We start from the raw sequence: 28,000 nt of genomic DNA on the forward strand, positions 1-28,000 counted from the left end.
GATCAATAAAAAATAATTGAAAGAAACAAGTCCTTAGGGTCAAACATGACAATGAGGAAAAACTGAAACAAAGAGCCAAAGTTAGGGGTTAGAATTAACAATCATGCAATGTCTTAAATCATACTAAAAATGTAGGGTCACTATCAAATTCTAAGTATGATTTTTCTTTATCAAAGGAAAAGTCAGCCATTTTATCCATTATACTATTATTCACCATATATCAATGTTGGATTTCATAATAGAAAATAGTTTGAAGAAAAAGATTAATAATGTCCTTAAAACATACTATAATAACCAAGTACATGATTTACTAGAAGTGACAGCTTGAAAAATTATAATAGAGTCACCTAAAATCTTGAGCTTCCTAATATTTAATGAATTGGCCAATTCTAAACCATTCTCCAAAGCCATGAATTCCACAAAGTTATTAGTGCTACTACCAATGTGGGCACATGAAAGCTTGACAATAGAACCTTGGATTTTCCCAATGAAAATTTCAACTCCACAATCCCCTGGATTCCTTCGTCAGGCCCCATCAAAATTTAACTGAAATATATTGTTAGAAAGATTTTCTATTCCAATACAACATGTGTATTTATAGATTGAACAAAAGAGATATATCCTAGAACTACAAACTTGTACAATAACTGTCAAGAATTCAATAGATTTTTGTCCAAACAAGAGAAGCTCCACTTCTTACTCATAGTCTTATAAAGGTAAATTTTTATTAATAAAAGTAGCAATTAATGCATTCTAACCTAGAGTACAACCAAAATGATAGACACCAATAACAAAATTACCAACACCTAGCAATGAAATATGCAATAATTGAATCTCCCTCTATGAAAGACAAAGACCAGCAAGAAATTGACCCGCCAACCATGGTCAACTCTTTTAATGAATTACTTGGGACAAGCCCCCACAATAGTTGTGTAATGTCCCCTTTTCTGATTTGATATGGTATTTCACACCTCTAATCAGATATTCAAAAATCAAACAACTGCTATCACAAAGATCCACCAAATTTCTCAAGAAACCCCAAATCGGGTATGTTGAAAATAGTGCTAAAAGCTTCACAACTTCACAAATTATTAATGAATCTGAAAATGGAAATTTTTACAGAACTTTTAGCAGAATAAAAACCTACAAATTGACATTTCCAGATCCGTATAGCCTTTACACAATAGCTTTAAAATGTAGGACCAAAACTATGCTCATCGGGCTCTCGAAATAGCACAAAATATGCCCGAAAACACCACAAGAACACTAATAATCTATCTCAGAAGTTTAATCACGTCCCAATATATATATTCAGATCTATTTTAACAGCTTAAAGTATAAAATACAGCAGCAACCAAAACTGATATGAAATACTCAACCGGAAACACCAAACTCTTACAAAAATACACCCGGAAACTCACAAATCTGCACTGTTCAGCACAAAGGCAAACTCTGTATGAGCATGCACATGGAATGGCTTCAAACTCCTGTCCTTAGCCTTCCTGGAAACCTGCAAACTCCCGTTCTTGGGTCTCCCTGGAAACCTGCAAACTCCCGTTCTTGGGTCTCCTTCTCCACAGGTTTGGCAGCCTCTGAAGAATAACAAAGAATGAGTGAAAATCAAGTCTGGAATGAGCTCAAAATGCCTCCAAACCCCTTAAAAGAGGGCATAATTGTAACTCACATCCAAGAGAGGTTAATGAAACTTATTTTAATAATAATTTTTATTTATTAGTCCAACGGTTTCCAAATATTAACCCCCTTTTTCCGAAACTTCACTTTCTTGGGCCCGCCTGCCTTAGCAAAGATTTTCTTTTTTTATTATTTGAAAAGGGGACATGACAAGTTGTAGACTAAAACAAAAAAAAACAAAAAAGGACTAGAGTGTGCCCTCACAAACAACTAGGAGTCACTCGATCATAAGGGGAAGAAAAACTAATATAGGAAATCACCATAACAATAAGGGAACAAACTAAAGCCGTCCAAACTTTTCAAAAATCTAAGAAAAAATATAGGACCAAACAAGACTATACCTTCGGCCTTGGCAAACATAGTACATATACACCTCTCTGCATTTCACATCAAAGCATTTAGCTATGGAGTCATCCCCTTTTAGTGCATTTCATATATGCTCTCTCTAGCCATATCTCTAATGATAAGAAAGATACACTCACAAATAATAGAAGGAGAGTACCCATTGAACCCATTGACCATCGATTCCCCATAGTAACCAACTACCTCCATAAGCTTTTCCCCCACCTCAATAGGGTCCTCAACTTCAATAAGAAAATAGAAAGTGAAAGAACAAAACATAGGACACCTTCATTACACATGTATCAGAAGCCCTAAAATGACCACCTTGATCAACTAGATTCTACCACCAAATAGAGGAAGTCTTCACCTCATAATACAGGTAACTAGAGGAAACCCCAAAGAAGAAAGAACCAAGAGGAAAAAGAATCCCCAAATAAGGAAAACAAGTGCATCCCATAATAGTTCCATACCAAGGGGGTTGATTAACAAGAAATATTTTTCTCTATATGATCTAAAATTTGAGAAGAATATTTAAATTCTTTCCTAAAACTCATAATATATATTTCCAATCAAATATTATAGATAAGGAGAGAACAAAAAATATCCCTAAAATATGCTAGTGTTTATGATCAAAATAAAAAAGGCTAGCTTTGAATTGGGGAAGTAATGAAGAGGGGATGGAATAACACCATCCTAAACTTGTTAAATAACTAGTACAATGTTGCTATGAAAATAGGAAATGCAAGAATAAATGATTGGATGATTCATAAAATAACCATAGAAAAATAAGGGAAGCCCATTGTAATACCCAATATATCTAATCATATGCCAGACAGAACACACTCTTGAATGACAAGCCAAGTAGATTCCCCAACCTTAGGAGTGAACCCCAAAATAGTTTCACAAGCCAATTAGGCACAATATTATCATGCATTAAAGAGTTATATCCATCTTGATAAAATAATCATAGATATTGATTTAGTCTGAATAATTTCACCTCCCTTATGAGAAAACTCCATATTACTACTCAAATATAAAGAAAATATATCTTTGATATATTGCGGATAATCTATAAAATTAATACTTTTCCATATAATAAATGGAGTGCTATTAGAAATATCTAGAATCCAATAATCCCTCAATTTACTACCCCAAAGGACCTTTAAAACCTTAGAAATGTGTGACAATTTAATAAGAAAGGATGAAGGTAGATGATTATTCCAAGAATCCTCCCAAAAAAGAGCTCGAGATCTATCATGAATCAACCAAGAAAAGTGCCAAGAATAACATCTTGACATAAACTAATAAAGTCCAAGGGCTTAAATTCTTTAGGGAGATTTGATAATATAAAAATATACTTAGTATCAAAATTATCTAGATATTTATCCCTCATAAGTTTGCTCCAGTTAAGAGAAGGAGATTTTATATTTCCCATAAAATATTTGCACCTAAAGCCTTGTTTGCATATCCAAATTTGTAACCTTGGAATCTTAATTTTTTAAGGAGGATATACCTAATCCCAAGCTAGAAAGGGTATTTTCTCCTTTTTAGTAACATTCTCTATAAAGTATCTATTATATTTCATAATACTTATTTAATTTTAGTATAATGCTAATAGTTGATATATTTGATTGTAGGTTTGAATGACAATGAATTGGTTCAAAATGTACATGTCATAATATTCTTCAAATTTGATTTACACTCCTTCAGCTCTTCCTTGTATTAATATATCTCGATAATTATCAAGACTAGAGTGATTGAATATACATATATCATGAAAGGGTGTGATAGTAAATGGGCATGTCTCTGACTAGAGACATGACCATTCATGATCATACTTGATCATAATTAACAAGTAATAATCACCAATCAAAGATTATTACATGTTTACCATCAATAATGATATCAATAACCAATATGGTGTTGATTGCAACCCGATTTGAAGCATTCAAATTAATATTGATTCAAAATAAGGATTGGTACAAGTAAGATACTACTGTGATACAATTAGAATATATATATATGATATCAGTTATGATGTAGAGATCAACAAATAAAGAATCAATAAATTTAGATGATATATACATGTGTATATATATTAGTATGTACTCATACACACACACACACATAGACATGTATATATTATATTATTGATTAGAGATATTGTCTAACTGAATCTTCAAACTTAAATATATCATCTTAGCTAGGGAAGAAAAAGTACATATATATCAATAAGTTCTCCTTATTTTGAATAATTATATCACCTAAATTTTGATATCAGAGGATATGCTCAAGTACATCAATTCTCATGATATTATTCTCAGTTATGGTGTGTGCACAAACATCAAGTCTCATGATATCTACCATAAGAGATCATGGTATATCCATAGATATTACATCTCATAATATCCACCATGATAAGAGAACATAATGATATTCTACATATACCATGTCACATGATATCTATCAATATGTCCTTTTAACTGTCATGACTTGTCCATAAATATCAAGTCACATGATATTCATCATGATAGTAAACTAATCATTATAAAGTCATCACCTTATAATGTTAGAGTCAACATTTCATTATAAAAGGTTGTCATCCTTTAATAATGTACATAAAATAGGCCCATGAGTGGTGTAAAGAACCTCCATTTTTTGTTTGATGGTTGGTTTAGATGTTGTTTAGGGTTAGTTAAGAGTCTTTCTGTGAGTTTAATAAGATCCAATGGTCTTTGGATCCAAACTTGTCCTAATTTGTTTGTAAGGGCAAAAGTTGCCCATAGGGTCAAAATATTGTCAAGTTGGTCAAAAGTTTCTAAGATTGAGAAAATAGGATACTTGGTCTTCTATAGGATCCTAAGGGTCCTAAATAAAGTCCTAAGATAGGTCTAGAAGCACCCACATAGCTAAAACACCCAAAAATACAAAAATGCTCAAAAGTTGCTGAATAAACGGGTTCAAGAAAGTTGCAAATGAAGAAATGGGCGGTTGGAACCACCCATGCTCGGGTATATCAGCATGGGATGAAGATTTTTTGAATTTAGAATGGTTTCAATTGTAGACCACATTTGTGAATAACCTATATGGACATTTTTGGAGTTTTTCCTTGCATTTATAGAGTTTTTGCACTCTTGTACAACTGTGTATAGATTGGATTGCATAATATGACAAAATGTAGAGTTTTGTTTTATCCTTATTTTATATATTTACATCTATTTCCAAGTTGCGAGGTTGAAGAGTTATATTGTGTCTTAGGTGACTAGGTTGTGGTTTCTATTTACAGAGTTGCAAGAAATAAAATGGCCCTAACTGATAATCCACAATTGAAAATGTATGAAACCTTGTCGAATGATAGGTTAGAACATGTAGATACTCATTTTATATTTATTTTTGTCTTTGTAACTGATTTTTTAATTGTGGAGTGATGCCCTAGGCTGACTGCTTAGTGCAAGTGAGCTAGGATAGTAAGAAGATGTATTTGAAGAGCACACCTATGATCTGACATGATCCATTTAATGGAATGATTGGAAACCCTAGAATGTCCCCTTGAAGGACCAAGTGATTCTAGGGTTGGTATGAATTTTGAAGATTTCTAGGAAGCATTTTCTTGAGACTAGTCCAAAGGCCTAAAAGATACTAGGGCCTAAGATAAAATAGGGTTGTGGGTGACTTGGAGCTTTGTAATTTGGGATTATTGAACTGCTAGGTGATAGATTTTAAAATCATATGGTCTTCCATGCAGTTGTGTGGAATCATTTTGAGTAAATGACCAGAATAGTGAAAAAAAACCTAATACAATTATGCCTATTTAGTCCTACTCATGAGTGGTGATAGCTAAGTGATTGCTAACATGACCATAATTTTTTGAAAGGTCTAGAAAGGGTATGAAAGGTAAGAAATGCACTAGTAAGGACCTAATAAGTGTGTGGAAAAGATCCTAAGAAAGGGTTTTGAGTTCTAGTGTAAGGAACAAGGTAAACAAGGGCTAGTAGGACTAGTTCCTAAATAAGGAGGTTTTGTTCTTGCATCAACCCAACTATACTTAGGAGGCAAGCTGAAGTGAGGATCTTGGAAACCAAGGTTGGTGGAGAGGACATAGAAGGAAAGAACCTTTGGATGCTTCAAAGGACTAAACCCTAACTAGGAGTAGATAAGCTCTAGAACACTAGACCCCCTACATTAGAGTGGTATCAGAGCCTAAACTATGTTTAATCTAGTGTATATCTAAAGAGGAGGAGAGTCAAGAGGTTGATAGTATGCTACCCAAGGAAATAATGAAGGGTGCCATAGTGGAATTGTTCCAAGAACTATTAGAAAAAGGCCAATATGGTAGAAGCAAAGAGTAAGAGGAGAGTCACTAAATGGGGAGATGAGAGTGAGGAAGAAGATGAAGTCATACATGAGAAACATCTGACAAGGGAAAATAAGTGGAAATGGAAAAGGACTAGAAAGTGTTCGTAGATTCCTTCAAGTCTATAATAAGGAAAATATGGAACATATTCCTTACTATAGTAGCAGTTTGAATGGAGAACAGTTGTTGGATTGGCTAGAGGCCATAGAAAATAAATTTAATTATAAAGAAGTGTTAGATGAGAAGATATTCAATTATGCCAAGGCTAGGATCAAGGGGTCGACTGCAAGATGATAGAGTAACAATAGGGAAGAAGAAAATATCTTCTTGGGATAGGATGAAAATCAGGTTGAGTGTGCAATTCTTGCCCACTTATTATGAGATACAAATGTATTAGAAGTTGCAAAACCTAAGGCAAAGAGAGTTGACAGTAAGTGCCTACATTGAGGAATTCAACAAGTTGAGTCTAAGGGTAAGGAGATAGGAGGAGTAAATAGAAAGGTAGCAAGGTATCTCAATTGATTGAGGCAAGGAATCGAAGATGAGATCAGTATGATGGCCCTTGACAACATGAAAAAATGCTTTCGATTAGCATTGAGAGTAGAGGAAAAGGATACAAGGAGACATGATTCCAAACAAAGATGAAGAGACAATAGGGGTTCAGAGGCAAGGGTAAATTTGGAAGGGGAAAAGACCCAAGTAGGTTAGAAGAAGCTCATTCCATAGATGATAATGGAGGTAATTAGAGTAAAGTTACTATTGTGATGAAAGTTTGCACCCTTGTCTAAAGTTTTTACCTAAGGACAACCTTGTGAAACATGGAAATAACCTCCAAGCTATGGGACTTGAATTGTGAGGTTGAGTCTTTAGAGAAGGCCAACTTCCTTTGCTATTAGGATCCACCTAACTACTCTTGAGAGGAAAAGGGAGAAGGAGATAAAAGAAACAAAACCTACCTAATCTATTCTAAGGAGGTGATGCACCAAAATAGAATGTTCAATCCAATCTCTGCCCATATATGCACTATTTGACCATCATAACACCAAAAGATATACACATCTAGACTTATTTTAATCAAACAATGACATGCAGATTAGAAAACCCAAATAAATGACACAAGGAAGAAGAGAATTCACTTATATATTATTCATAGGCCAAAAAGAGATACAATCATGCAAGATTGTAGATATCCACAATACGCCAATGAGAGGCAAATAGTTCTTATAGAATACATCAATGGCTGAAGGAGATAAGGAAGAATGTCATATAGTTTAGAGGCAAAGGGGATTTAAAGTGACAAGCTAGAGCAATGCCAGAGAAGTACAGAGGGTCCACCAACTAAAAAGGATTACAAAATCTTCCTTTATAGATCAGGCATAACTAAGATATTTTTTGTCCTAGACCTAAACCCAACCACTTTACCTAGCAGTTACTACAATTCTAGAGGAAATTTGATCATGGAACAAATCCAGGTGCAATAGTGACCAAAATCAATGCATCCAACTATAAAAAGTCAAATCCCAAAATATTTGATCACTACAATAATTAAGAGGCATGGAGATGCATTAACACCATGGAAAAAGGCCCGAAATGTTGGTTAGCATTGGAGAAGCAATCCTTGTAACATGTCATGGCCACAATGAACAATTTTGCACTATTGTCAAAGAAAACACAGGATGGGATAACACACAAGTTAATCTATCGTGAAAATATAGAGTTGACACTTGTGGAATAAATTTGATTTTCCCAGAAAAGATGCAAACCATCGATGTAGATCTTCATTCAAAATGAATGGCTCAGATGCTGCAAAAATATCCCTGATCGATGAATAAAACACAACCGTAGATCCAAGATCTTCCTTTATAACCATGAATGACTGAGATGAAGTGAGGAATCTCCAAAGATGCATCTAAATCTGATGGCCATTGTATCTTCAAAAGAGACCCAAGAAATGATGCAACAAAATGACCACTATGCAATTAGAAGCATCCCTACATAAGGACCTGCCATGTGGCACACAACCCAGATCCAACAACCATCGTATCTTCACAAGAGCAAAGGGAAACAATGCAAAAGTATGACCACCATCTAATTAAAAGCAACCCAGCAAGGCAAAGATCCACCACATTGGGGACCATAAAAGGGAAGGACCCACCTGCCATGTGTCAATTCATCACTTTGTCGCTATAACTAAAGATCAAGAAACTCCCCAAAGTGAAAAGCAACCACCCTTAATTTGTTTGCATCGGTCGTAAAAACATAAAGTGGCCCAACTCCTTGTAGAGTCAACATCTTTACTAATGAGAGACCAATGAGATGCCAACATGTCCTGACAGTTCTAGCAGGAAGGGTCTACCAAAAAATCAAGGTCAAATTGTCACTATATCGCATGAAATAACTCCCTCACAACTTTGCATAGTGACATAGTGAAAATCGTAGATGATCCTTGATCTAACAGAGAGTAAAATGCACTAAAGGAACTGACCCACCACTTGGCACTAATTCATTTGTTGACACATTTCCCAATATGTGGTAGAAGAGGCAACACTCAAATTCACGATTTTGTGGAAGCAAGAAAAGTCACTTCTCAAAATAGTGAAAATGGTTAACATGAAATGTTAACCCCTACAAAAAGTGCACATTAAACCACAACTTGGCACATAAAAAAAAATGGATCCAATTGGACACATGAAGAAATTGAACTAGCTTGGCACATGAAGGAACCAAGCCAACTTGACACATGGAAAAACTATGTTAACATGAGATGTTAACCCAACCTAAAAGAATGTTAACCCACATCAAAGAATCAAGCCCATTGAAGATCTCACAGATTAGTTATTAATGATGGGATGAATGGGGAAAAAAATTGGCCAACATTCTTGGTGACTCAAAGGGGATGCTTGTCTACTAAGCATAGGCCAATAGCTTTAAGCAATTTTTGGGCATAGAGTCACTACCAAGAATTGACACATTCCCCCACCTACAACCAACAAAAAACATGCAACTAGCAAAGAACAAAAAACTTCCTAGAGCTTCAAAAAGCTTAGAACAACTCTAGAAAAGGAGCAAATGTGCATGTGTACTTCTTGGAAAATAGGAAATAATTGAAAATAAAAACTACTCTACTATGTACTAGCTATTCACAATGCAAAAAATTAAACAAATCCTTTGATTGGCTTGTTGAAATAGCTGCCTTTCCTCACAAGATGATTTTTCCTTTTGTACATGAGGGTAGTTGAAAATAATAGCAAGCATGACAAACACATTGCTACATGGAATACCTCCTTCCCAATGCTGAAAACAATGAATTCTTCCAGCACTAGGGCATTACTTTCTGGAGAAAAACATACTTGCTCCTCTTTTTGATCTTCTTCCTCATTCTTTGCAATGAGAATGATCGGGGGCAACTTGTTGATTTTTTGCAGAGCTAGATGCCTTATGGGGCATCCTCTTAATGGAATTGAGTCTAAGCAATTATTCTTGACCACATTTTTATGCTTTGCAACTTTGGTATCCTACTAGTTGGAAGTGGCACCTCCTCTTTTTGTGTAGAACTCATCTCCACATCTTGCTTAGATGCTCATGAACCACTTCCTTGGGAGCTTCTAGTATGTTGTGAATCCTCACTTATTGCTACAAAAACTCATGATATTTTGATGAAGGAGTAGACTATTTCATGTCCAAGAATGAACAAAACATCTCTAGCTCATCCCAAAAAGTCTCCTCATTAGAATCCTCTTGCTTTGTTACAATAATATGCATAGGCTAAGGGACAACCTCATGCATATCAACATGTTCCTCCACATCATGGAGGATTTTTTGCTCCACATCATGGAGGATTTTTTGCTGCAGCAAATGATCTTCTTCCTTCTCCAACAACAGATCCTCATCTTCTTTTAAAGGCTCAAAAGCTATGATTTTTTCCTCAAAGAAAAGAACAACCTTCTCTTCTTTTTCTTCCTCCACAAAAGAAGGAAACTCTTCAAATAAGAGGATTGGATCCTCTTCCTTCTTCTCAATAGAAATCTTTTTTCATCCTCAGCAGGCTATAACTCCTCCCTTGGCATCTTTTTGGGCTTTGTTTCACTCTCCCAAAGCTCCATGTTTGGGCCATCAGGAGTACATACAACTGGCCCACCCTTAAAGAGTGAAATGGTGATAGGTTTGGAAGGCTCATGACCCAACTAGTTTTCTCAAATAGGGAGTGGAGAAGTTCCAACAATAGGCTTTTGTAGTGGAGTGGCTTTCTAAAAGATTAGAATGACATGTTTTAGAGAAGGGGTTTCCTCTACTTCCTTGGTCTAAAAATAAGCCAAATGTAGCCTCATTACCTCCTCTCTTGCTGCAACAACTTGCCTTGCAAGACTCTCCTCAAAATGTCTCTATCTCTTGCTCTCTTCTTCTTCCTTTTCAAGATAGTCCTAATATGCCATCTCCTCCTATTGTCTTTGAATCTCTTTTTGCCTTGAAATCTCATCAAGCCACCTATCTAGGTCCAACAATTTCTCATGACTTTCATCCATTTTCCTATTCCATGTGTCCATCTTATCACTCCTCTCTTGGAACTTGGAGTCAATTTGCCTTTCAAACTCCAACATCATATCTTTAAGCTTCTCATATCAGGATGTTGGGACTAGTGGAACAAGGGTGGGAGGGGCGTAATAATTTTGAGCATACTAGCTATAAGTAGCTTGGGTCTCAGGTTGAAATTGGCTATATGAGCATTGAGGAATATTATTGTCATGATATGGGGGGGGGGGGGGCGACACAGTAGGGGGAGAATAGTAGCTATTTCTATGAAATGGGTCCATGGTTAGAGTTTCATAAAAACTACAATTTCATAGAAAAAAATGAAAAACACCAAAAGATCAAGAATGATCTTTACATGCCAGCTTTGGGTCTATTTGAAACTAGTGGATTTACATTAGAGTCATCATGGTGTTTGATTGAATGCCTCCAAAGGCTGATTTCACTGAGAATAACACCCAAATTCTCAATGCATGAAGATTGGATTGGCTTCTAGAAAACTTATGTTGCTGAAATTGTTTGTCCCACTAGGCATGCCAAAAATTGTTGTCACAGAATTTTGCACCCTTGTCCAAAGTTTTTACCTAAGGAAAACCTTGTGAAGCATGGAAACAACCCACAAGCTGTGGGACTTGAACTGTGAGGTTGAGTCTCTGAAGAAGGCCAAGTTCTTTTGCTATCAAGATGCACCTAACTACTCTTGAGAGGAAAAAAGAGAAGGAGATGCAAGAGAAAAAACCTACCTAGTCTATTCTAAGGAGGTAAAGCACCAAAATAGAATGTTCAAACCAATATCTACCCATATATGCACTATTGAACCATCATAAAACTGAAAGATATACACATCCAAACTTGTTTAAATCAAACAATCACATGCAAATCAGAAAACCAAATAAATGACACAAGGAACACTAGTGGATTTAACCCTAAATGGTGACCAAAATTTGCGACCAAGTTTTTAAAATGGTTTGGTTGGTCTCGTTATAAAGATTTTTTATTTATTTTTAATAACTAGCCCATGTTGGTCACAATTGCGATGAATTACTTTGGTCAGAATTGCGACCAACACGGCAGCATAAAACAAAAAAAAAAAGAGGGAAAAATGTAATTCACATTTCATTTGCGCTGCAAGTTTGCGTCAACATTTGCGCGAAAAGGGCACAAGGGCATGTCTGCATCAACATTTTTGTGAAAAGGGCACAAGGGCACAAGGGCATGTGTGTGTTAAACTTTGTTGTGACTTATTGTTATGTATTGATCATTCATGTTATGGGCATTTTTTCTCTTCTTTTTGACTTCCCATTTAGCAAAGGTGTTTAAACTTTCTGTCGGCTGCTCTTTGCTATGAAAATGCCTCCTCTAGCTAGCTTGTTTCTCCCTTTTAACACCTGCTACATTCTTAACACGGCTTATATTTTTTGGCGCCTTGAAATCTCCCACAATGGCCATAGCTTTCTATCACTTGCATCAATTTCTTCATTGGCCTACTCTCTGTCTTTAATCTATGCATGAGATGGGAACCTCTTCAATAAGCTTCCTCTCTGTTTGTTGTATGGGTGGCTTTCACTGCATTTTTCTTGTATTTAACTGCTCGTCTGCTCCTTTAATCAGCTTTGAGTGTAGTTGGGTGCACTTAGCAATTGAGGCATTTTCTAAGGACATAAAATTAAGACCCCACTAAACACCCACGATTTGTGTTATTAACATGGACTTGGAAAATATAAAATCCCATCAATGCATTCGGACTCTGAAATTTATGAAAAAGGAATTGAGGAGCTATATGTTGTGTTTTTTCAACCCTAAAAGAATCATTTTCACCATTCAATATTTTGGAATATGAAAACTTCAAATACAAAGAGCCTCTCCTTAGGGTTTGAACATAATCACTGATTCTTTTACTGAGCCTTCATACGGTTTCTTGGAATTTTTTTTGGATTATTTTGCCACTATTGTTTAGAGCTTTTTGCCATATTCTCCATAATTTTTATATGAAGGTAACTATGTTTGAGTAATGAGAATATGGTATCCTGTTGCTTTCAGACCTTTATAATAACAAACCCCTTATTGTCTTCCTGTAACATTTCATTTTTATGTTTGGAGTAGAATCCGTGGCTTTTCCTACTAAAGATTTGGGCATTCTTCACCATTTTAAAGGTATATAGTGGGTTGTTTCCTCCATAGAATAAGTTATGTTTTTCCTTTCTATTCTCTGCATATAATTCTTCCATCTTCATTGTAGGAGTTGGAAGAAAATCATGGGGTTCTAAAAATCTGTTATTATTGTTGAACACAACTTTTTTTCCTATAGAAGATTTCAATTTGTAACTCACATGCAAGTATCTCAAATGTTAGAAATCAAGTTTCATTTTCTTAGAGACTTCTCACTAGATATTTTTGTTGGCATTTCATGAGTATAGCTATTTGGGTCTGGTTACTATCATGTATGTCTGCAAGTGTTTGAAAAATCATACACTTTTTTCTTTTTAGTTATGCATGTAATATCTCCAATATGTGGTTCTCTTTTACTTCTTCTCCTATGTTTTAGACCCCCTTCTTGCAGGATTATGCTTTGAAACAAGACTCTGACTTATCTATGTGAGTGACAAAAAAAATGAAATCTACATGAACAAAATTTCTTTCATTCTTGCTACGATGGTGCACATAGAAGCTTAAACCCCTTCTAATCTTTCCTTCTTTCTGTTGTATAAAAACTGAATGTATATATGTTGCTTAATTGTTAGAATTAAATCTTTGGTTGAAGCTCTAACTCATACATTTTATTAAAAAAAAATTGTCTTGCTGATTCAAAACTTTGGATTCATAGAATTTTTATTGTGAAACTAATTAGATGGAAGAAATTGAAAACTCTTGAAGAATATGAATATGTTTACATTTTTATTCTGCAATGCATTTGGTGATTCTCGTGGATCACCATGAAAAGTACTGGTATGAAAATTGTAATTTGTAATTTATTTTTTCAGTATTATTCTATTATGGTATGATTAATATTGCTACAATTGATGAATTAGATAAAAGTCTTCTAGGTTCAAACTGTAATTACTAATTTGATCAAAGTTTAGTTTCTATTTATATCTACCAATTTATCACATCAAGAAGAAGTGCTTGAAAAAATAGATTACGGTCTTCTTCCTTTGAAATGGATGTCGTTTGAATTGACACTGAGTTTCTTATCAAACGCAATTGGCTACTTTGCATAATTCACACTAATAGAAACAGCAACACCAACTACTTGTTACTCTGATAGGAAGATAAAGCATATACATTGAAGTACGCAGAAAATGATATAAAAAAAGGACAAGTATAGGCTGCCATAAAAACAATGAATAGAAAAAATGTAAAGATGCCCTACAGATGATTCATTTGAGGCTTTTTGAATAGATCTCATTTAATTACGTCAAACAAATTTGGAGGGGACAAAGAATATTTGATTGACTAAACTTTGAGGTATCTTATCCATCATCATCGTATGCATCATCTTATCTTGGAATCTATTAGGTTAAACCTCAAGAAAATAGATAATCTATTTTCAATTGTGTGTTCTTCTAATCTAGAATCTGATAGGAAGATAAAGCATATACATTGAAGAACACAGAAAATATTCTAGAATAAGGACAAGAATAGGTTGCCCATATAAAACAATAAATGGAAAAAAGAAAAGATTCCATACAGATGATTCAATTGATGTTTTTGACTTGGAACAATGTCAAACAGATTTAGAAGGGACAAGGCATATTTGATTGACTAAATGTTTAGGTAGCTTATCCATCATCACTCTGTGCATCATCTTCTCTTGGAATCTATTTAGTTAATCCTCAGGAAGCCTAGACATCATCGTCAAAAGTATTGTCTTCTCTTGACTCTGTTTCTATAAGGGTTCTTCATCTTTAGAATCAATGTATGCATGTCTCCTTCGTGATTTTTCTGAAACTGGAGAATTTGTGTCGCCATCATCAGAGTCTTCTAGACCTGCAGTTGCTAGAAGATCTTGGGCATTTTCCGTATCAGCTTCTTCCTTATCACTCATATAATTTGCCTCATTTTCCATGGAAATATTAGGCTCCTCCATATTAGAATCATAAGCCTTGTGATCCTTATCCTTCTTCTTTTTCTTCTTTTCCTTCTTTCTTTTCTTTTCAGACTAACCAGCCTCATCATCATCATCATCCCTGTCCTTATGCTTACTCTTCCATAATTCTTTCACACATTCAAATTGCTCCTCTTGTTGCATCACCCACCGCAATTCTTCTTCTTTCTTTCTCCTTTCCATCATAATTCTTCGTTCTTCCTCAGCTTTCCATTTTGCCTCATCCACTAGGAGAAGTTGGCGTGCTACTTCTAGCTTTTGATAGCTTTGTTGTTCTTCATGGTTTGCTGCTTCTCTGTGAACTTTGGTAGCATCAAGCAAGTGTTTTCAGTAGTCCACATGCAACTCTATCTTCTTCTCATCAAAGCCATGTGTATGAGGGCTTGGCACTACTGATAGTTGTCTAAACACATGTAGTGCATTCTTTAATTTAGACACTGCTTGATGAACCTCATCAGCAGTATGTTTTTTCTTTTGAAGTGTTGAAGTTGAAAACTTCTACATGGAAACACCAACATCAAAGCGTAATATGTAACTTGAGGGTGCCAAATGTACTACTCTTAATAATGTTCTTTTACAATCTTGCCACTGTTCTGCTTCATAATGTGATCAAGCTAAATATAATAAAATTTGGGTGTCAATACCAAAATAGAATTTCCTCAAAAAATTTTGATACGTTTTCACTGCAAGCCCAAACTGTCGTTGTGCAAAGTAAACATGTGCTAGATTTACCCACACATTAGGCATCTAAACAAAGATGTTTCCTACTGCAGCTTCTTGAACCTATGTGAAAATTTCCTTTGCAATATCAAAATGATCCCTTTCGGCTAGCACAATGCCTGCCCCATTTGCAGCATAGACATTTCTAGGTCTTTGAGCCAACACTTTACAATACAGTTCCCTAGCCTTATCAAGATGTATTCCCTCTGCATCTGGATCCTTCTTCTCATTGTGTGAAGTTGCAAAATAATTCCAATTTCTAAGAGAATTAATGTCAGCATAAGCATCCTTACCATCTGATACATTTTGTGTAGCTTTATTGTTTCTTTTGCTTTAAGCCAGTCATCTATTTTCAGTTCCAGGTTGCCAAGCATAGTAATCACATTTACTGAGGTTTTATCCACCTTAAGTGCCTCCCCAATCAATTCTAGGCTTAGTTGGATCTCATTTTGAGCATGGGCCATGGCTGCAAGTCGTAGATATGCACCCACATAATTAGGAAACTTAAACAATATTAGCCTATACAAAAGATTTTCTTTTTCAGGGTCATGTAGCTGTTCAAATAGCCTGACAAGATTAAATAGTATGGTCTAATGATTTGAGAGAAAGAGTTGAGAGATAGATGGAGAGAGAGATAATAGAAGTGATAGAAAGACTCCTAGATAATATTCTTGAGGACAATGTGTATTATAGTCCTTACCATGTTTTCCTTTGATCTACCAAAAGGATGGTGGCATCCTACAAATGGCATGGCTTTTTCTACCACTTGTATTATCTCTCTCTCCATCTGTCTATCCATTCTTTCTCTCAAATCATCTAACCAACATTCCCAAGTCAAATCTTAACCCTATTTAGTGGATTCACAACATAAACATCAAATGCTTCTCCTATAAAATATGTAGATTTCACAATAGCTAAGAAACATAATTGTAGGCATCATGGTCACATTTTTTTGGAAATGTAATTGGGTTGTGTACCCAAGCAATGCAAAGAAACTTCCACACCTTTGATTCCAAGTCTAATTCATCTGTAAGAATGATCACTTGCTAATAGTTGTTGAATACATCTATAGCTCATGAATACAAGGTCCTCCAACAGATGTATTCAACAACTGTTGGCAAGCGATCATTCCTAGCTCATGAATACAAGGTGTAGGTCATGAATACAAGGTCCTCCCACAAATCTATTTAACAGATATTGGCAAGCAATCATTCCTAGCTGCTTTTGTTTTATAAGGTTTGTCTCAATCCCAATAGGTTGTAGTTTCATTTTCTAGATGCACTTTGTCACTTGGGTATACAACTTAATTACATTGATTCCAAAAAAATGTAACCATGATGCTTACAATTATATTTCTTAGTTATTATGTCCTAATATCTCTTATGACCCTTTATGACCATTTACGATCCCTAAGAATAAATCTTAGAGCTCTTAAGATGTTGTAAAGGGTCATAAGAGACTCCTAGGAGGGGCCATGATGAGCTTCCACCTTCACGTGGTTGGTCCTATCAAGTAGAGAATGCTATAGTTTTCACAAAACAAAGAGAACTAAAAAAAAAAGATTAAGGATTATGTTATTTTAAGAAATATTTAAATAACAATTATAAATTGAGTTAAATCAATAAGTATTTTTTTCATCCTTTTCCAATATAAATTTAAATATTTAATTTTAAAAAATAAATTGTTGACTCTAGACCAACAAAAGAGTAAGTTTGAAGAACAATATTAGTTTTACAAATTTTAAAAGCGACACTGATTAAGTGACACTAGAATAAGTAACATATGTACAAGATGTCATAACCAACATTTGTATAAGTAACATTTATTTGCATAGGTGACATTTTCATAACCTCATCAGCAGTACATTTTAGCTTTTGAAGTGTTGAAGTTGAAAACTTCTAAATGGCAACACCAACATCAAAGTGTAACATGTAATTTGAGGGTGCCAAATAGTAGTAGCGGCCAGCAATTTCATAATCACCTTTTCTATGATAAGATCGTGCAAGATTATAATATGAATGAGATTTCATGAGAGGGTGGTCTGTCGAAACAAGAGCTATCTCAGTCAACTGTTCATTTGGATCTCCACATTGCTAATCACTTGGATCAATGCTTTTCTCTTTCTTCACAAAATAGGTTTGGTCCTAGAGTTTAGCAAGTGAAGAAAGTGAACCATTTAGGTTAGTGTCTCCCCTCCCAAATGATTTCCTCAAAATCAATATAGATGGGTTTTGAAGGAGTAATCCATGTCCAACAGGAATGGGTGGTACTAGTAGTGGAACTTTAAGCCCTATTTAGTTTTTCTTTTCTACTTCCTTAAGTACTCATTCTAAAAATTAGATGGAAGCTTGGGCTATTCTCTATACTCTTGAGAAAGCCTGTGTATTGGTCTGGAAAATGATTTTTGCAAGATGCACTATGATTCTTGTCACCCTTCTAAATAGTGGAAATTTTCTAGATTGCTCTTGGAGGCTAGCCCTGGTGGCTATGTTGATGCACAATTTAATATGTTTGAGAATGAATATGAACCTTTTTGTTAATATGATTCTAGATGTTAAGTAGTTAGCTATAGATGCACCCTTATGTGTGATCTTTTTTCTTAAATCAATATAAAAAGGTGTGGCCCCTTAGGCCACAATTTATGTGGAAATGAAAAATGAAAAATAAACATAAATATGAGATAAGAAAAATAATAAACAATGGAATAATAACAAAATCAATAGCCATTGCTAAAGTCTACCCTTCTCATACTTTGTCACTTGCATAAGCTCAAAAAAAGAGATGATATAAGCCCTAGAAAAGACATAGCTGTTGAACCTAGGAATTCTCATAAAACTTTTCAATGTGGAAATCATTTTTGATCATGCATCTGAAAAATAAGTCTCGTCGTAGATTTTTCTTAAAATCATAGTCAATGAATTTAAGGCCCTAGTGACATTTGTTGTTGTTCAAAAGCAGCACCATACTAGACTATTTGCAAACAACCATGCAGATAGGCATTCTATAGATAGACTTGGGAACATCTTGCCAAGTCTTCAGTACATAATAAAGCAACTGAATTTCATAAATTATTTTTTTGATAGTCAATTTGTTTAAATATTGCCCATCAAAAATTACTTAGTACATCTCATCTTTTTTCTGCACAGGAGCTTGCAGTTTTGAAGAATCTGATAGCGAAGAATTTGAAGAAGATATTGTAGCAAAGGTATATTTGGTGTTCTTTTTTAAGTGAAAATGTGATTGGAAATTTTGTATATTGTCATATTTCACTTGCAAAAAGGCCAAATTGTAAATAGAGGTGAAGTTGTATGGATTTAAGTTTCTTCTTCATTATTTATAATGCTCTCGATTCCTCCTTTGTAGTTGTGAAAATACTTGTTTATTTTCACCTTTCTAGATACCCTTTACCAAGTTCTTCAAGATTCCAAAATATCTTGGGCTGACCCCACTCCAGCATGTCCTAACTCCTACTTGGTTCAGAGACCTAACTCCTTTTTATATGTGTCTTCCTCTTACTACTCCATCTGCAGGTTGCAAACAAATCATCCTTCTTCCACCAACGAGTCATTCCATTCAAGAAAGACCATGTCTGACGATATCAACACACAAAAAAATAGGGAGGCAATTGCTAGACTGTGGTCTAACTTGAAAAGAAAAGGTGATGGAAAATGTTATTGTCCTTGTAAAATGTGTAAGGGCTTAAAGACTCGAAGATATCTAATCACAACAGCTGAGCAACATTGTAGGCAATATGGTCACATTGAAGGGGGAAACGAGTATCACCCATTGGTATGCATTTTAATAGTTTATAAATTACATGAGACATGATTTGATGATGACATCAAGGTCATGGTTAATGTAAGGTCATCATTTTCATATAGGTCAACATCCCCGATTTTCATGTTATGGACCATGACAATTCGAAGAATGCAGATTTCCAAACAAGGGAACATGGAGGTGTGAATATTGAAGTAGAAGGTAATGATACCATGGAAGAAGATCAGGATGATCAAAATGATCACAATGATCAAGATGATAATGATGATGATGATGATGGTGATGATGATGCAAAGTTTGATGTACCTTTACTTGAGAAGGCAGAGAAGCCCCTATATGAAGGCTCCAAAACAACTCTTCTTGCCATTGTATTGCTATTGGTGAACTTGAAGGTAATGAATGGTTTATCCAATCTAGCAATGACACGTATGTTAAGGTATGCCATCTTCTTTCATTATTTTACTCATAGTTCCCTTACAATTAACATTGGGTTTGTGTAGCAATTAATATTCTTTAAATTAAGAAATTATATTTTTGGTCGTAGGTTGATAGGTGAGTGTTTGTTACCACCATCAAACATTCTACCTCACTCGTATCGAGAATTATCAACCATCATGAAAGATATTGGAATGGAGTATCAAACAATAGATTCATGTTCGAATGATCATATTATATATTATAAACAGCACGAATTTGCAACACAATGCCCTACTTGTCATATAAGTAGATATCAATCAGATCGATTAACAAAAAAGGTGCCTCGTAAGGTTCTTTGGCATATTCCCATTATTCCACGTCTACAATGATTATTCAAGTGCAATAGCTTGGCACAATTTATGGATTACCATGCACACAATAGGAGTCAAGATGACATTATGCGAATGCCTACAGATGGTTCGGCATTTAAGGAAATAGAGGAAAAATGGTCACACTTTAAAGAAGAACCTCGTAATCTACTTACTCAGTGTGGCCTGTTTTTGTTATCAACTATAACATACCTCCTTGGTTGTCCATTAAGAGAGAGCACATAATGTTGAAACTGATTGTTCTAGGTATTTTCTGATTTAGTGGTCATCTAAATTAATTTATTATTACTAATCTATCAAATGGTCAAAATAATTATGTAATGTTTTTTCTCATTCAACTAGGTAAGTACCAAGTCAAAGATATCAACATATATATTGAACCCCTTATCGACGAGTTGGTGGTGTTATTGAATTGGGTTACTATGTATGACATTTGTAGACCAATAGGACAAAGACAATTTCAATTTCATGTAATGCTTGTATGGACAATACACGATGCCCCTGGGCTAACACATTTTTGTGGTATGTTCTCTTCTTGACACCTCTTTTTTGGTATGTCAAAGTTAACACATTTAATCCAATTATACACAATCTTGTAGGTCTTCAGAAAAAGGGTAAATTTGCATGTCTAGTTTGTGGTCCAAAGATGAAATCTCGTCATTCAAAAAGTTTAAGAAAGTAGGTGTTTGATGAGAATAGACACTTTCTGCACAGAAATCATAAGTACCGAATTACCGAAAAACATCTTTTCAATGGTCTAGAAGAGACTACATCAAAGCCACAGAGAATAACACCTCATCTATGGAAGTTGGCATACAATAAAATAAATCATCAAGGTAATGTCATTCCATTTGATGATTTTTGTTTCAAATTTATATTTCGATATTGTGTTTTGTTTACTGATGATGTGATTGATGGTTGTGAAGGTCATCAAGACATCAATGTCCAACTTCCAAAAGGACTAAAAATTTATACTACACAATTTACTAGGTTTTCGTACTATGAGCAACTCCCAATTGTGCATTTGTTTGATCCTATGCATATTGGAAAGAATGTAGCAGAGACATTATGGAAAATCTTGGATGGAAGGCGTGACAAAGATCAAACTATCAAAACTTGTAGTGACATTAAAGAATCCAACCATGTAATGAAAAATGGTATTCGACCAAATAACAATGGAGACCGGATTGATACAAGTGCCCTTAGTTGGTTATTGTTAGAGCAACAGAGCAATGCTATAAAAGAAGTCATAAAAAAAATACGATTTCCCACATGATTTGCTACGAACATAAACAATATCATATCAAATAAAAGTGAATTTGGGCCAGGGTTGAAAACACACGATTGGCATACATTTACTAAGGTAATTCATGTTATTTTGTATTCACTATATATTTACATACTACATGTAGTTTCAATTGGATTCTTTTATAAAATATTGACAAGATCATTTTACAAATATTGTAGTATGTTCTACCTCTATCTCTCCCACACCACTTTGCCAACAATGTCAAACAGGTTATATATGATCTTGGAAAATACATGAGGTGGTTTTCATCTAAAGAAATCAATAAAGAAGATATAAAATATTGGAAGAGAAAAATTCCTCTTCTGATGTGTGAAATGTAAAAGTGTCTACCTTCAAGTTTTTTCAATGCAAAAGAACACTACCTCATACATCAAGTTGAGGAGATTGAATTGTGTGGACCTGTACCAACCAAATCAATGTGGATGGTTGAGAGGCACTTAAAACTTTTGAAAGGCTTGGTTCAACAGAGAGCACATCCTGAGGGTTCTATGGTGGAGGGATATATGGTATACCAGACCATGGTGTACATTACTGAATATCTTCCTAAGTTTGCAGCAAACATCCATGTAGATCATATTTGGGATCCCAACTCAATTAACAAATTTGAAGGGGAGTACTTGATGGGAAAAGGTAGATTGAGGAAAGTGAGAGGTAAATCTAAGATTTTATTGTAGTTAATTAATTCATATAAATCTTCAATATAAGTTATTTTTAATTGGCATATTTATTTGAAACAGGTGGTCGAGAGTGGGATGCAATACATTTGTATATTGCAAAAAATCTTGATTGGATGACGAAATGGATTGAATGATGTCAACAAAATGGTTGCTCATTAACATGGGAAGGTGTTGCTTCATTGGTTACAAAAGCTCATCGTAATGGAGATTTCAATGTTATGCTAATGGTAGTTGATCTAGTAAATGGTTTAAGAGGTGGAGAGGTACGTAGAAATTTATTAATGATCATAACTCAACATATGTTTCGTATCAACTCATGATGCAAATAATTTACATAGACTTCAAAAATTACAGGTCAAGCACCACAAAGCTATGTACTATCATGGCCACAAATTCCACATAAAAAGGTTAGATGACACAAAGAAAACTTGTGATTCTGGGATAACTACAATTTTTGAGGTCACCAATATATCATCGAGAAGTGACATACATCCTCAACAATCTCAAAATCAATACTATGGCATCTTGGATGATATAACTGAGTGTGAATTTAACACCTTCAAAGTAGTTCTATTCATTGTCAAATGGTACAGGTTACGACTAAATCAAAATGATCAAGATAGAATGGTTATTCAACATGATAATGGATTTACAGTGATCAATACAAGGTCGTTCGAGCCAGTTGGAGATGAGCCCTATGTTCTTCCAAGCCAATGTGAGAAAGTGTTTTACTTAGAGGTTCCAAATAAATAGGGTTGGTCATTTTTTGTTAGACATGATCCAAGAGGAAGGCCAATAAAGTATAATGTTATGGAAGAAGAAGATATTGAAGATGATGAAGAAGCAGATGATGAAGATCAAGATGATGGTGATGACGATGATGGTGATGGTGATGGTGATGGTGATGATGATGGTGATGATGATGATGATGGTGATGGTGATGATGGCGATGATGATGGTGATGATGGCGATGATCATGGCGATGATCATGGCGATGATGATGGCAATGATGATGGTGATGATGGTGATGATGATGATGATGATGATGATGATGATGATGATGATGAAGAAGAAGATAATCAATGACTACAAACGTCGTCACCCCTTTTGTTGATGATCTTGCATTCCATATATAAGCTAAATTTGTTCATGTTTATGATGTTACATATTCTTCATGTTGTCTTCTAAGTTATTTGTAGCATACACGTATCATGTAATTTTTAGTGAACTTAAGATAAATTATTAACATATGTAGGAAATTTGATAATATATTTATTGTGTTCATTTCTAATGATTACAACATATGTTATTTATAGTTACCAATGTTTATGTTGTGTTTGATTATGACCCTTTTTGCAAACAATCAATTGACTATAGGTACATCATCACCCCTTCTGTTGACATGTTTGTGATGTTGCCTATTGTTCATGTTGTCTTCTAAGTTATTTGTAGCAAATGTGTATCATGTAATTTTTAGCTAACTTAAGGTAAATGATTAACATATTCATAAAATTTGATTACATATTTATTGTGTTCATTTCTAATGATTACAACATAGGTTATTTATAATTACAAATGTTTATATTGTGTCTGATTGTCACCCTTTTTGCAAATAGTCAATTGACTATAGGAGATTTGACCCGTTTGGCATGGATTGTGCACAATGACATGGATCAGCAGGTATAAGTCAATAAATAGACATAATTTTCTTATATTCTTTTTGTTTATCATTGAGCACATATGTTATAAATAGACATTATATAATCATATAACGTATATATAGACAAAGAAGGTCTGTATAGAAATATAATTGTATAATCACTTTCAACTTACATATGTCACTTTCACTTTCCATTTGATGGATTGCAGGACCCACCAAATAGGTACTTGTCAGATCTATCTACATCGAATGAGGGAAATGAGGAAATGGTATATGAAAGCTCTACATGTAGTACGGCTAAAAGAGGGAGATCAACTAGAGGTCAAAAGAATAGAAAAAAAATTGATAAACGCATGCAATTTTTCCTTGCTAATGGGGGGTCATGTTCTTATGATGATGAGACCAAAGGCGACATCAAGGTGCCCTTTCGGTACTCACACATTGAGAAAGAATGGATACCCAATGAGCTACCTCCAATTAACACATATTTTTTTGTTAATTAGAGGATATATCGCATTGCTCCATCCTCATTACATGGTTTGGGCCTATTTTCCATGGATGGGATAAAGGCATGTTACAAAAAAGTTGTCGAATTGTTCAAGTATGTTGGTCCATATTACAATTACAATGACTGGATGCGGATTGTTCGATATAAAAAAAGTATGTGTAGGTATGGGGTATCAGCTAATTATATACAACGGAAAGAAAATGATCAAAGTAAAAGATTTGCTATGTACATTGATGGGAGACCAAAAGAAATAGGTAATATTGTAGGTTTTATAAATAGTATGCAACCTGCTTCAACTAGTAAGTAACCCAATTGCATATTTGAGGCGCATGAGGGGAATGAAGTTTTTGTTTGTGCAATAAAATCAATAAATGTAGGGAAAGAACTACTAATTGATTACCATTTAAATCGCATAGATAGAAACAATGTTACTATCATGAGGGTTGTAAGTACTATTTACCATTTTGTTAATAAGTTTTTTTTTGCTGTCTATTGCTTTCAGTTAGCTGAATTTTTTATGTTTAATCTTTGTGACAGGATGATATGGATCTGACAGATGATAGAGGTCAGCAGGATGCTACTCCCACCCCTTCTTCAGTGAGGGTAAACCTTTTTGAAATTGTACAAATTAGATAGTTGAAAAATTTTATATTATTACGTTATTTTATTTATGGTTTTTGAGTTTTTATGATAGTTTTACTGATATTCCTCTCACAATTTGATGTTCAAGATAAGGGTAAAGCAATAGCAGTGACCACCGAGCCACTAGCTATGCATTCTGATGAGGCCGATATTGCTGATACTCCCAATTTTATAAAAATGTTGAAAAAAAATTAGGCAAATTAATTTAGAAGCAATGAAAATTTTTGATGAGGCAAATATGGAACCCAAGGAGATGAGGAAGAGGCTATCGGAATTGAAAGCGCAAGCTCAACATTATGAAGTAAGCTCCAATGAATATTTAGTTATAACAAAAGTTCAATAAAGGTTTATATTTTATAATCTTTTACATTGTGAAGTAAAATATGTAATATGTGCAAAAATAATTTATTGATGCAATTTTTTCAAAGAGTTGTAAGAAACTTTAACTACTAAATTCTTATTATATAGGAATTTTTGCGAATTGATCTAGAACGTGGTTAAGGACAACATGGTGAGGGCAGTAGTAGTAGAGTTCTGGCTGCCACTGGTAAAATAATCTTTTAGTTGACAAGTTAGAAGGAATTTTTTATTTTGAACATTCAAAACTTCTTAACTCTTACTTTTATTATTTTAGAATGTCTTTGCTAACAATGTATTGTTCAAGTCATCTCATGCAAGAGACTCCTACGAGGTTGACAGATGCCCGTATGAGATTGCTGACTGTAATGTCAGCAACAAGGGGACATCCAACTGGTAAATCCTTATTTTGCTATATTTGGTTTTGTGTTAATTATGAGTTGATAATATGTACTTTAATCTTGGGATGCATCACATAGTGTATTGTTTTTTTTGTGTTAGGAGATGCACCATTTGGCACGCTGCCAAATGCGAATCATAGTACATCTATTGGTGATAATTCACCATCATTTCCTAGAGCTACTTGTGTTTCTAGCACGGGGTCTATGGAGACATCGTTGTTGATTGACCATAATGAATTAATGCCTTTGAAATGTCCTAAGCTTCCAGGTACTTTAAATAATTATTTTTTATATTGTAATAAGGATTTTCTTGCAAGATGTAAACATGATAGGAAGTGGTGAATGCAAGGGCTTTTGATGTGGAGTGATGCCTCATGCCCTTTAGTGTATTGTATTGTGCAAGTTGTTTAGTTATTATAGAATTCCTTTTTATTAGGGGTTTGGTAGGATCATCTGAATTATCAATGACCTTTTGTCTATACCAGTGATTCTCTAGTTTAGTAATTTGGTACATTGAAATTTCATGCTTTGAGTAGAAGATACTAACTAATTTTTCTACAGAGAACCAAAAGTGGGAGTCTTCTTTCATATGATTCGTTTTAATGGTTTTTACTATTAATTATCCCATGACATTTTTTACAGGAAACGATACATTTTATAGGAGGCTTTATGACCTCACGTTGTGAAGATTCGAGCCCACCATACATACTAGGTTGCTATACATCATAACTGAACTAATTTTATCCCACTATTTTTTTTCATATCATTAATTGGTGCAATATTTTTCCTTTCATTTGAGTCTTTTCGTATACTAGCTATATCTAACAATTTTGTGTTTTTTCTTAAAAGGTGGAACTACCAATCTCAAAAATTAAAAGATGAGCTCATCAAAGATATAGAGCATGAGTTTGGTAGTAATATTTTTGATCATAAGAAATTGTTACAAAAAGCTGCCTGACATCTTAAGGTTGTGAGGGAGATATATAGAAAGAGCCTTGTCCACAACCCAAAGTATGAGCATCCTCCATTTGTTTTCATGAGGGACTGGAATGAGTTCATTTTCAATGCAAAGGAGAAAGGGAAACGTCTGACAAAAGAAAGTGCACCAAAAAATCCAAAAAGGTATGCAATAGTATTAACTACTAGTACATTAATGAGAAAATTTAGGGTTCAACTTCAGTATCAACAATTTCAACTAGCTCAATTTAATCTATCTATTGTTGAAAGGTATGTAAGTCATATGCTGACACAATTGCTTATAAATCTCAATCTCAATCTGGGCATAAATCCTACATAAGATATATTGACAAAATGAAGCCCTTTATTCATATTTAGTGACAAATTTTAGAGCCTATGTCTCCTATGGGTTCTTTTCTCAAATTTTATATTCGCTGAACTCAAACTCTAATTCAACTAAGAAATTCCTACTCAAAGTTGTGACAACCAAATCTTGCGATATGATGTACCATGTTAGATTTTGAGTCATAAAAATAGGCAACACCTTGACCACTATACTTGTTGACTTTCCCTTTCTTTTACAATAATTTCTTGCTATCTTGAGTTTCCTATCCCCTGTTTTCTTTTGGGTCATGTGTGCATAAAATCTGCACTTAATCTGCATGTAAATCCTAATGAAATCCATAATTGAAGATATCAAATCCAATATTCTATAGTATTCTGTTAACTATGATAACAGTATATAATGTTGTCATTAGTGATTTTTATTTTATACTGTCATCAATTCCATTTTGTGCTTTGTTGCATATCAAAAATGAAGTGCATATACACTATACATCAAATTTAAGTGTGAAGCATCAAAAAATCTAATCTCTATCTTCAGATAATAATGTAGTCTGAGAAACCTAAAGAATTTAAAGCTGAGCATTTCCACCACATCTAAAATCCATTCTTCTTTTTTAGTATTTTTCATTGCTACTGAAGCTTTGATCACATGGATTATGTGTCTATATCGAACCAATAGATTATCCTTTTTAGGGAATCCCTACTTTTTCTCCTATGGAAACTCATTAAGATATTTTTCTTGATATCACCCTGCTTCCAATCTTTCTCTTCCATTCCTTAGCTCTTTGCAACCTCACAAAAGGCATATTAGCTTTGGTAAC

At 34.4% G+C, this 28,000-nt stretch overlaps 1 pseudogene; it reads right to left on the reverse strand.

Annotated features, from left to right (window-relative positions):
- Positions 1 to 15,074: 15,074 nt before the first annotated feature.
- The window catches only part of LOC149560025 (protein CTR9 homolog), an 82,093-nt pseudogene continuing 69,167 nt past the window's right edge, over positions 15,075 to 28,000 (reverse strand).

The sequence above is a fragment of the Cupressus sempervirens genome, chromosome 4, assembly GCF_028749045.1.
Source record: "Cupressus sempervirens isolate cs-2001-9-10 chromosome 4, ASM2874904v1, whole genome shotgun sequence".
NCBI lineage: Eukaryota > Viridiplantae > Streptophyta > Pinopsida > Cupressales > Cupressaceae > Cupressus > Cupressus sempervirens.